We start from the raw sequence: 12,781 nt of genomic DNA, 5'->3' as shown, positions 1-12,781 counted from the left end.
CCCGGTCGTACGAGAATTGTTTCAGCAGTCCGGGGTACGGGTGTTTGCTAGTGGATGTGGAAACGAATATAAAATGTCTGTTCCCCACCTGTAAGGATAGGAGGTGTCACCTCACTCAGGCGTCTGGCCAATGCATCTGTCATAACACCACCTGCGTTCCATTGAACGCCGGCCTCCAGCTCCTTTGTGGCTGGCCGAATGTCTCTCATATCACTGTTGGGTCTAGGGCATTCCGCATTGCTATGAGGCCCGAATGGGCTTTCCAAAGCTGGATGAAATGGGCTACTGGGGGTTCCCTGCTCAACCAATATACTGAGTGCGATGCTAGCCTGTACGCGGAGCAAGGATACTACTTTTTCTTTAATGTACAGCGACCAATGTTTTGTCACCCCATTTCCCCGCCAAATTGCTATCGGGACTCTAGTCCCCACCACAGTCCCCAGCCCCACTGAGTGGATACTGCGGCCCACTGCCCCACTGAGTGGATATTGCGGCCCCCTGCCCCACTGAGTGGATACTGCGGCCCCCTGCCCCACTGAGTGGATACTGCGGCCCCCTGCCCCACTAAGTGGATACTGCGGCCCCCTGCCCCACTGAGTGGATACTGCGGCCCCCTGCCCAACTGAGTGGATACTGCGGCCCCCCACTGAGTGGATACTGCGGCCCCCTGCCCCACTGAGTGGATACTGCGGCCCCCCTGCCCCACTGAGTGGATACTGCGGCCCCCTGCCCCACTGAGTGGATACTGCGGCCCCCCTGCCCCACTGAGTGGATACTGCGGCCCCCCTGCCCCACTGAGTGGATACTGCGGCCCCCTGCCCCACTGAGTGGATACTGCGGCCCCCTGCCCCACTGAGTGGATACTGCGGCCCCATACCCCACTGAGTGGATACTGCGGCCCCCTTCCCCACTGAGTGGATACTGCGGCCCCCTGCCCCACTGAGTGGATACTGCGGCCCCCTTCCCCACTGAGTGGATACTGCGGCCCCCTGCCCCACTGAGTGGATACTGCACCATAAATTGGCGCGCCGGTCAGTCTCAGCCGAATTCTGCGATGGCTGGAAGAAACCTCAGGTCCCAGCACCCAACCGAGGCCACTCAGCCGGATGGGGAATTCTGAGCGCCTTGACACTGGGGGTGTGGGGGGTTCCTTGGCGGTCAACGATAGGAGTTATTTTATTTGCGGCCCTACCATCCTGGGAAACGAGACCTTGGGGACCCTCGGGGCAATAACAAAGGAACTATCTCAACTGCGGCTGTTTGCCATGCAGAATCGGTATGCTCTTGACTATCTTCTGGCCCGTGAAGGTGGGGTATGCGCTATAGTGCAGGGTAAGTGTATCATGGGAGTTCAAGATTTAACCGCTAACATCACTACATTTATGGATCGCATAAGGGACCACCTGGACGGTATGCAGGACCCTGGCTCTTGGGGTAGCTGGGGATTCGGAGTTTGGAAGGATTGGTTGATAAATATGTCCATGTATCTAGCAGTGGCACTCAGCTGCATCTTTGTGGGCCTGGCCATCCTTAAATGCGTGATAGGTAAAATGCAGGATGCGGTGGAACAGATAGCTGCCCCTAGACTCTTCGCTGCTCTGATCCACGAGGATGCAGCGGATGATGGTGTGCTGCAACAGGAATTATAAATACAGCAACGAATGTTCCTAGATGAGGGGCAGTGACTGCGGCTTGAACCTATAGGTTAACATAAAATGATAAAAGGAGGGAATGAGGAATTGAACAAATGAATGTGATAAAAAAAAATAGGATTATCAGTTAAAATAGTATAGATAATAGGGCGGGTCCGATGGCAGTGAGCTCACAGACAAAGAACAAAGGAATTTAGCAAAGCCTGGCTAGAAAGGGGGAGGGTAGCCACATGGAGAGAATGGTGAAAAGGATGCTGGGTAACCAGGGGGCCCAGTATTGAGAAATGCAAAGTGACCAATCAGGATATATGGCCAGGTCAGGAGGTGTATAGAATGACCAATGGGAAGCTTATATGTGAATCTTACTGTGATTTTGAATATATTTGTTGAGACCCTTTGTCCTCGGTCTTCTTGCTCTGCGCTCCCAGAAGACGGCTGTGTGTGTGTTCTCAGGTACTACGAGTAAGGTGAAAATAGATAAGTCCCCGGGGCCGGATGGGATTTATCCTAGGATTCTCTGGGAAGCCAGGGAAGAGATTGCTGAGCCTTTGGCTTTGATTTTTATGTCATCATTGGCTACAGGAATAGTGCCAGAGGACTGGAGGATAGCAAATGTGGTCCCTTTGTTCAAGAAGGGGAGTAGAGATAACCCCGGTAACTATAGGCCGGTGAGCCTAACGCCTGTGGTGGGTAAGGTCTTGGAGAGGATTATAAAAGATACGATTTATAATCATCTAGATAGGAATAATATGATTAGGGATAGTCAGCATGGTTTTGTGAAGGGTAGGTCATGCCTCACAAACCTTATCGAGTTCTTTGAGAAGGTGACTGAACAGGTAGACGAGGGTAGAGCAGTTGATGTGGTGTATATGGATTTCAGTAAAGCGTTTGATAAGGTTCCCCACGGTCGGCTATTGCAGAAAATACGGAGGCTGGGGATTGAGGGTGATTTAGAGATGTGGATCAGAAATTGGCTAGTTGAAAGAAGACAGAGAGTGGTAGTTGATGGGAAATGTTCAGAATGGAGTTCAGTTACGAGTGGCGTACCACAAGGATCTGTTCTGGGGCCGTTGCTGTTTGTCATTTTTATAAATGACCTAGAGGAGGGCGCAGAAGGATGGGTGAGTAAATTTGCAGACGACAATAAAGTCGGTGGAGTTGTAGACAGTGCGGAAGGATGTTGCAGGTTACAGAGGGACATAGATAAGCTGCAGAGCTGGGCTGAGAGGTGTCAAATGGAGTTTAATGTGGAGAAGTGTGAGGTGATTCACTTTGGAAAGAATAACAGGAATGCGGAATATTTGGCTAATGGTAAAATTCTTGGTAGTGTGGATGAGCAGAGGGATCTCGGTGTCCATGTACATAGATCCCTGAAAGTTGCCACCCAGATTGATAGGGTTGTGAAGAAGGCCTATGGTGTGTTGGCCTTTATTGGTAGAGGGATTGAGTTCCGGAGCCATGAGGTCGTGTTGCAGTTGTACTAAACTCTAGTACGGCCGCATTTGGAGTATTGCGTACAGTTCTGGTCGCCTCATTATAGGAAGGACGTGGAAGCCTTGGAACGGGTGCAGAGGAGATTTACCAGGATGTTGCCTGGTATGGAGGGAAAATCTTATGAGGAAAGGCTGATGGACTTGAGGTTGTTTTCGTTAGAGAGAAGAAGGTTAAGAGGTGACTTAATAGAAGCATACAAAATGATCAGAGGGTTAGATAGGGTGGACAGCGAGAGCCTTCTCCCGCGGATGGAGGTGGCTAGCACGAGGGGACATAGCCTTAAATTGAGGGGTAATAGATATAGGACAGAGGTCAGAGGTGGTTTTTTTACGCAAAGAGTGGTGAGGCCGTGGAATGCCCTACCTGCAACAGTAGTGAACTCGTCAACATTGAGGGCATTTAAAAATTTATTGGATAAGCATATGGATGATAAGGGCATAGTGTAGGTTAGATGGCCTTTAGTTTTTTCCATGTCGGTGCAACATCGAGGGCCGAAGGGCCTGTACTGCGCTGTATCGTTCTATGTTCTATGCAAGTTGCTTATTATTAAATGATACTATACCTACAAACCCATTTCTCATTTTATTGACTACCGAGTGAAGAATTTAACTATCAACACTCCATGCAATGTTGCATTACAATACACGTTCCACTCTGAATATTTCGGTTCACCACAATTGGCACTTTCTGATCAATCAATCTTCTGTCCATGTTTCCCCTGACACATTTAATATATGAGCTCGTTCTCTTTTTTTGGGTTTTTTTAAAATTTAGATTACCCAATTATTTTTTCCAATTAAGGGGCAATTTAGCGTGGCCAATACACCTGCTCTGCACATTTTTGGATTGTGGGGGCGAAACCCACGCAGACACGGGGAGACTGTGCAAACTCCACACGGACAGTGACCCAGAGCCGGGATTGAACCTGGGACCTCAGCGCCGTGAGGCGGTTGTGCTAACCACTAGGCCACCGTGCTGCCCATGAGCTCTAGGTTTAACTCATATATGTTGGGTAGCAGTTATTAAACGGCCATTGGACGCCCATGTACGACAGAACAACAATTTTATAATAATCAACCCTCTCTGCTATCTTAGGAAACACTGAAGACGTATGTCAAACAAAGATTTCCAGCAGCGAAGTCATGTTTCTTTGCCTTCATTAACCCACACTTCTTAAGTATTTGATTTTTATTAACCATCAACGAACTGTCACTAGTTGCATTTTCGACTTGGAATCTTCTTTTCCCTCTGCTTTGAAAAATAAATTTGTTGTATTCGCAATTCTACAATCCTTTATGCGCCACATTCAGACTACAGAGAGTTGGAAAATTGCGTTCAGTCCTTCAGCAAATTCCACCTCTGATGTGTGTGTCTCAGTCATAGAGTAATAGAGGTCTACAGCAAAGCATTGAAAATTCCCTTTGGCCCATGTCGTCTGTGCCGGTCAAGTATTTGGCGAATAGCCTGGTTTGCGTTCCCTGCACGTGCTTATCTAAATACGTATTGAATGTTACGAGTGTTTCGGCTTCCATAATCGTTCAGACAGTAAGTGGCAAACTGCCATGACCATCAGGGTGGCAAAATATCTCCTCACATACCCTTACTTTAATCTCTGCCCCCCCCCCCCCCCCACTCTCCCTCCCCCCCCCCCCCCCCCCCCCCCCCACACACACACACACACTTCCGTCCCCTGGTTATTGTAAACTCCACCAAGAGGAAAGGTTCAAGTCTGCGTTCACATTTCCGGGCAGTAATCCCATAAATGGACCCTTCCTATCAGATTTCAAAGAAAGTAATCACTGAAAACTGGATCTTTCACTCGGAACTGGGCAGCACATCCTCAGGTCTTCAAGTCAAATGTCAAGAATTAATCGTTTACATCTGGCATTCCGGTGTCTCTATGGGTAAATACCGTTCTTGTCCTATAACTCAATCTATTCCTTAGTCCACCATCCATATCCCTGATTCTATGTCAACAAACAGCTTATTGATCGCGAAACATGTGAGGAACAAATGTCCGCGCGTTTTATACTCTCTTCCTGCTTTACATCTTCTATACTCATAGAGCCATTTTCCTCTTCTCAATAATGCTTTGCTTTATTATTCTCTCATTTCGCAGAGCCTACATCTCCTTCCTCAGCTATCCAACACCAGTTTGGTTATTCCACGTTATTTTCACAGGGATATAACTGAACTATTCTCGAACTTTGCATCATTTAATGGACGCCTGTTGGTTGTGAATTTTTGACAGCTTCCTTTCTGGGTCACATCACGTCTTACTCCATTGACTTTGAGTATTAGACAAGTAATCGATCTAACTCTGGATCAGGTCATTTGATTACGTCAACTTAATCTTTGATATAAAAAGATTTTTGTTCACCAAATGAGTCCCTTCTGACAATAAATCTAACTAAACAACATCACTCTGAAGAACCACATCCAGTAATTTCCTGTAAGTCTGGGAAGGTGCAGATTCAGAAAATGTTTTTATTACACTTGAGCATCTCTTGCTTCATTCAGCATTTTAAACTGCTGTTACTAACTCTGGATTCAAATGATGACACCGTTTTTTTTTGTCACTGATAGCTGATTCTGCCGCTCTGTGATGCTTTGTAAATATGTTCCTCTACATTTTCTCACTGGTAAGTGGTAGATGGAAGACCGAGCAATTTAATTGGACTCTTTTGAATTTCGTTCCATCGAACATTAATTAACTCCATTTTGAAAACAGCCCTTCTCCATGACCACGCTGCATACTGAACCATCCCCTATCTCCCCTTACTTCTTGTAACAACACAATGTTTATCCCATAACATACAATATCTAGCCCTGTCCCTTTCCTGTGGCTCCGGCTCTCTTATCGCTCGGGACCTCTATTCACACATGACTGCCTGCACTTCCCACTTCTCATCCATTATATTTGTTGCGTTCCAACGAGGATATAACCATATTCCACTGCATCAGTGATGGGAACAAGCATGCGCAGAATAAGTCACTCTGCCGCTCCAAGGACCAGCCTGTTTTCGCAGGGGCTGTGTTCAGACATCGCAGGAAAGCAACTGGCCAATTGGCTGGGAACCATCTCATATTAACCTACCTGGGCGAGGAAACAAACTGCTGAGTGGAGTATTTGTAGCCATTATTCGGTTTTTCTTGATTGGGAAGATTTATTGACATTGCTGCGGTGTACAAATTGCATTGTGTCAGATTAGTATCCGTAATAATATATTAGCTGTAACAAAGTAATTCGGTATTCAGAGATCGACAACAGGACAGCCACAGCCGGAATAATGTTGCACAAACCTCGAGAATGCTTTACATGACCGAGATACCCATTTCTGTAGGTAGAGGGAATATCAAGCATATTTTCTGTGTAACCTAATCTCCTATCCCCTAATCCTGGCGCTGCGGAAGCCTCAAGCTACAATATATTGTTAGTATTTTTCCCTAATCCTACCTATCCAATCATCTATCTCAATACTTGTTCAATATTCTTTCTTGCAGGCTCTTGAGGAGCGGAGCCATTCACGGTGGCAACGACTGACCCGACGGGAGAGACTCACATCTGCCTTTCCTAACGCTGCTGCGCACCCTCCCGGAATAACCACAAGGTTTACGATTCACAAGGCAGTAAAGTTTGGACAGGTTTCGTTCAAGGTCTCCTGCACGCCCTGCCCTCTTTCTATTTTATTGGTTGGCTCCACATTCCCTGTCTCCCTGTTTATTCCGCGGGCGACCACCTTGGAATCGCGTCCCCCACAAAGCTCCCAAATTGATCGATGCCACGCAGTTATTCCAAAAGTCACTGGTGATCTGAATTCCGGCAAATCAGTTTCCTCATCTGACGATCCTCGTAGCAATTCGACAGAAGCACAAGCACCATGTGACAAAGTGATTTAATTCGCTAATTGCTCCACATGGCTAAAGCAATAGATGATCAGAAAAAAGGAGTAAACAGACGAACACTGTAACATAGTGGGGCGGCGCGGGAACACAGTGGTTACCACAGTTGCTTCACAGTTCCAGGGTCGAAGGTTTGATTCCCATCTTGGTTCACTGTCTTTGCACAGTCGGCACGTTCTCTCCGTGTCTGGGTTTCCTTCGGCTGCTCCGATTTCCTCCCACAGTCCAAAGATGTGCAGGTTTGGCCATTCTAAAATTTCACTTCGTGTTCCAAAATAAGGTTAGGTTGGGTTAAGATGATAGGGTGTGGGGCTCTTTTCAAGGGCCGGTGTAGACTCGATGGGCCGAATGGCCTCATTATGCACTATAAATTCGATAATTCTCCGAAAACTCTTCTCAAATTATTGTAATTTTCCAACCGCTCAGAACGACCCCTGCACTGTCTCCGCTCAAACCCCGACCATCTACTAAACGCCGCTCTTGCCCGACTGACCACTGTATGATCAGTACCACTTCCCAACGGGATTTCCGCCACATTCAACCCACTAGCCGCACGGGACACTCCGCTACCGTCCATTGGCCCGGGATTTATTCCATGACTAACCTAACCGCTGAACAAGCCGGAACCCCGCTACGGCCCCAAAAAGATCGTCACTCCGCCCACACACTAAATATCCTATCCAAAAATAGTGATGTTCTGCAGCCTCCACGTCAAACCCTATCCCCGCCCTCCGCGAGCTCCAACAGCCCACACAACAGGCCGACCTCTGAGATTGCCCCTGGGACAATCCCGATTTCTGCAGATGCACGGTCCATTCTTCCCCGCTTCCCAAATGATTCTAAGTCCACACAATCACTGTCTCCCCGACTTCTAGACACGACTGGCCTTCTGACGTTCAACGCTCCACCTTCACAAGGGGAGTTAGCAGTCTTTGTTCAAGACTCTCTGAAGATTAACGCGTAGTTGAGTCACTGTTCGGAAGGCCAATACAATGTTCTCATTCATTTCGAGAGGGCGAGAATACAAGATCAGGGATGCACTTCTCAAGCTGTATAAGGCACTGGTCAGTCCACACTTGACGATGCAACTGCAATTATTTGCCGTCAACTTGCATACTTGGCACTGTTGTCTGTGATAAATAATCTACTTGAAGAACAAGAATTCCTGACTTGTTTATTCCAGATACTGAAATTAAGAAATTCAATTGATACGAAATTATATTGTCTCTCCAAGGATACTTACATGAAGATAATGTGAGAAGCAAGTTTTAATATTCGAATAAAGTGATTGGAATGACAGTCCATTTCTTTCCTGAATACAAAGGAAGAATCTTTATGTTGAATGGGAACAGTTAATCATGTATTCAGCCAATAACAGGTCACTATAATTTGGAATACTTTAAATCAAATAACTAACATCAGTGTAATTTGGTCATTCCGTGAGCAATAATTACAGATAAACAGCATTATCTGAAATGAAAGCACAAATAATCAGCTGCATTAAATTTATGTCATCACATGTTAGTAACATAGCGATAAACAGCATGCGAGCAAAATAATAAATCATGTTTTCACATGAGCTGATCTGCTGGTACATACTGTTAAAGGTGACATGTGTGAAGCAAGTTAAAGTAGATAACATATCCCCCAGAGGTTAGAAGAAAGAGCGGAGACAAAATTGAGGTACATTAGGTAATAAAAGCAATGGATAAGTCGTGTTGCGGATGATTTCTATTTGGGGTATTCCGGGATGAAAGGTCATAGACTCAGGATATGTCCATGATGATGAGAAACCACTTCTGCCAAAGTGTTTTGAATGAATGGAATTCGCTCCACCAGAGTCTGGTTGGTACTGGTAAAGTGTGTATCAGGGAGTGGTTGGACAATGTTTTAACTGGTAATGGTTGAAGCGATGTGGAGAATGGGCAGGGCGGTGGAGACCAGGCCATGAACGGTGTTTAAGGCACGAGAGGCTAAATTTCCTCCTCCAACTCCTCGTTCCCATGTTCTAAGAAATAACTATTCTATCTGATTTCATCATCGATCACTTGATCTGGAGACCTGCAGGTAACAGTCCTCCAGTATAAATCTGGTGTTCTGGATTAATAAGGAAATGTATTTATTGATATGATGATCAGAGGTTATGGAGAAAAGGCAGGATAATTTGCATGCGGAACATATCCCCACGATGAAATATTGGAGCAGACTTAATGGGCTAAATGGCCTAATTCTGCTCCAAAACGTTATGACCTAATGACATTTTGGACAATAGAAAAGGTCGGTTGCCTCCTGGAGCTATGCAACAGAAAATCAGATCAAGTACAATATGAATATACATGCAAGGGTAAAGATGAGTTGCAAATATCGAGGCAGGAACCAAAATGCGGATTAAAATTTATCAAAGGCGCGATGAAGTGTATGAGATTAAGTCAAAGTAAAACACACCTGATAAATTGGGAAGAAAAATGTTACTTATATTGTGATAAGTATATTCTTCCTGTTACTGCAGTAACGTGCCGATTGGCACAACAATTTGACAACTTTCTCCCGGTTGTGATATTGTCCTTGTTTGAATAAACTGTAACAGATTATCTGGACATCAGTCAGGACGTTGGGAATATGAGTGGAGAGATAAGCATTGACTGAGGTACCGAAACCACTAACCCCCTGCGAACACTTTGATGTTTAGATACTGTTATCTGAAGTCGCGAAAATAAATACAACATAATATTGAAATTTCAATGTGAGTGCGCTCCTGTCGTCAGCCTAGTGTCCTTCTGTCAAGTGCAGAATGCGACAATCATGCAAAATGAATGTTAAAATCCATTGAACGTTGGGTCAAATATATATTCAGTTCCGAGATAAAAGATTGATAGGGCTGTGAGTGCCCATTCAATAACAAAGTACAATTAAATACGCAGTAATTGTGATGTCATTTAACGCAATAATTATTAGATGAAAGAGATGGAACAAAATAAAACCAGTTGGCATTACAGAATAAAATGTAGAGGAAGATAAAATGTAACTAACCAATCCGGTGCCACAGTGGTTAGCACATCTGCCTCACAGATCCTGGGGCCCGGGTTAAATCTAGGATTTCAGTGACTGTGTGTCGTTTACACGTTCTCTCCATGTCTGCGTAGGTTTCCTCCGGATGCTTTATATTCCTTCTACCGTCCAAAGAGATAGAGGTTATGTGGTTTGGCCATGCTAAGACATTTCCCCTTTGTGTCCAAAGATATGCAGGTTCGGTGGGGTTACGGGAATGGTGCAGTGGAGTGGGCCTAGGTAGTCTTATCTTTCAATGGATCGGGGCGGACTCAATTGGCTTCCATTGGCACTGTCGGGATTCTGTGGATATCCATACAATGAAGGGTGGGAAATACAGATTTGAAACACACTCCATATGTGAACACCGATGTTTACGCAACAGAAACATGTACAATCCACGGTTCGGAAGGAGGTTTACGTTCCTATATGTCAACCTTTGGTAATGATATTGTTCAACTCTCGCAACATGTAATGCAGGTAACGAAAAAGTATCGCCATGTTTACTGAGACAAACACATCAGAACAGAGAGGAGAAGATACCAGTCAGGCAGGGAGGAAGGGGTCGAGCGAGGGAACCGTGGTTTACCAAAGAAGTGGAATCTCTTGTTAAGAGGAAGAAGGAGGCCTATGTGAAGATGAGGCGTGAAGTTTCAGTTGGGGCGCTTGATAGTTACAAGGAAGCGAGGAAGGATCTAAAGAGAGAGCTGAGACGAGCAAGGAGGGGACATGAGAAGTCTTTGGCAGGTAGGATCAAGGAAAACCCAAAAGCTTTCTATAGGTATGTCAGGAATAAAAGAATGACTAGGGTAAGAGTAGGGCCAGTCAAGGACAGTGGTGGGAAGTTGTGTGTGGAGGCTGAGGAGATAAGCGAGATACTAAATGAATACTTTTCGTCAGTATTCACTCAAGAAAAAGATAATATTGAGGAGGAGAATGCTGAGACCCAGGCTATTAGAATAGATGGCATTGAGGTGCGTAGGGAAGAAGTGTTGGCAATTCTGGACAAGGTGAAAATAGATAAGTCCCCGGGGCCTGATGGGATTTATCCTAGGATTCTCTGGGAAGCCAGGGAAGAGATTGCTGAGCCTTTGGCTTTGATTTTTAGGTCATCATTGGCTACAGGAATAGTGCCAGAGGACTGGAGGATAGCAAATGTGGTCCCTTTGTTCAAGAAGGGGAGTAGAGATAACCCCGGTAACTATAGGCCGGTGAGCCTCACGTCTGTGGTGGGTAAAGTCTTGGAGAGGATTATAAAAGATACGATTTATAATCATCTAGATAGGAATAATATGATTAGGGATAGTCAGCATGGTTTTGTGAAGGGTAGGTCATGCCTCACAAACCTTATCGAGTTCTTTGAGAAGGTGACTGAACAGGTAGACGAGGGTAGAGCAGTTGATGTGGTGTATATGGATTTCAGTAAAGCGTTTGATAAGGTTCCCCACGGTCGGCTATTGCAGAAAATACGGAGGCTGGGGATTGAGGGTGATTTAGAGATGTGGATCAGAAATTGGCTAGTTGAAAGAAGACAGAGAGTGGTAGTTGATGGGAAATGTTCAGAATGGAGTTCAGTTACGAGTGGTGTACCACAAGGATCTGTTCTGGGGCCGTTGCTGTTTGTCATTTTTATAAATGACCTAGAGGAGGGCGCAGAAGGATGGGTGAGTAAATTTGCAGACGACACTAAAGTCGGTGGAGTTGTAGACAGTGCGGAAGGATGTTGCAGGTTACAGAGGGACATAGATAAGCTGCAGAGCTGGGCTGAGAGGTGGCAAATGGAGTTTAATGTGGAGAAGTGTGAGGTGATTCACTTTGGAAAGAATAACAGGAATGCGGAATATTTGGCTAATGGTAAAATTCTTGGTAGTGTGGATGAGCAGAGGGATCTCGGTGTCCATGTACATAGATCCCTGAAAGTTGCCACCCAGGTTGATAGGGTTGTGAAGAAGGCCTATGGTGTGTTGGCCTTTATTGGTAGAGGGATTGAGTTCCGGAGCCATGAGGTCATGATGCAGCTGTACCAAACTCTGGTACGGCCGCATTTGGAGTATTGCGTACAGTTCTGGTCGCCTCATTATAGGAAGGACGTGGAAGCTTTGGAACGGGTGCAGAGGAGATTTACCAGGATGTTGCCTGGTATGGAGGGAAAATCTTATGAGGAAAGGCTGATGGACTTGAGGTTGTTTTCGTTAGAGAGAAGAAGGTTAAGAGGTGACTTAATAGAGGCATACAAAATGATCAGAGGGTTAGATAGGGTGGACAGCGAGAGCCTTCTCCCGCGGATGGAGGTGGCTAGCACGAGGGGACATAGCCTTAAATTGAGGGGTAATAGATATAGGACAGAGGTCAGAGGTGGGTTTTTTACGCAAAGAGTGGTGAGGCCGTGGAATGCCCTACCTGCAACAGTAGTGAACTCGCCAACATTGAGGGCATTTAAAAATTTATTGGATAAGCATATGGATGATAAGGGCATAGTGTAGGTTAGATGGCCTTTAGTTTTTTTTTTCTCCATGTCGGTGCAACATCGAGGGCCGAAGGGCCTGTACTGCGCTGTATCGTTCTATGTTCTATGTTCTATAGCGGAAGGAAGAAACGAAAACTTACGGAGAGCCACATCTTTTGTTGTCGCGACACCCAGGGCAGATTCGCGGTCAATTCCAGCCCCACGTGACCCGGAGTCA

The sequence above is a fragment of the Scyliorhinus canicula genome, unplaced genomic scaffold (genome assembly GCF_902713615.1).
Source record: "Scyliorhinus canicula unplaced genomic scaffold, sScyCan1.1, whole genome shotgun sequence".
Taxonomy (NCBI): domain Eukaryota; kingdom Metazoa; phylum Chordata; class Chondrichthyes; order Carcharhiniformes; family Scyliorhinidae; genus Scyliorhinus; species Scyliorhinus canicula.
The sequence above is the reverse complement of the archived record's forward strand: the minus strand, read 5'-3'. Positions refer to the sequence as shown.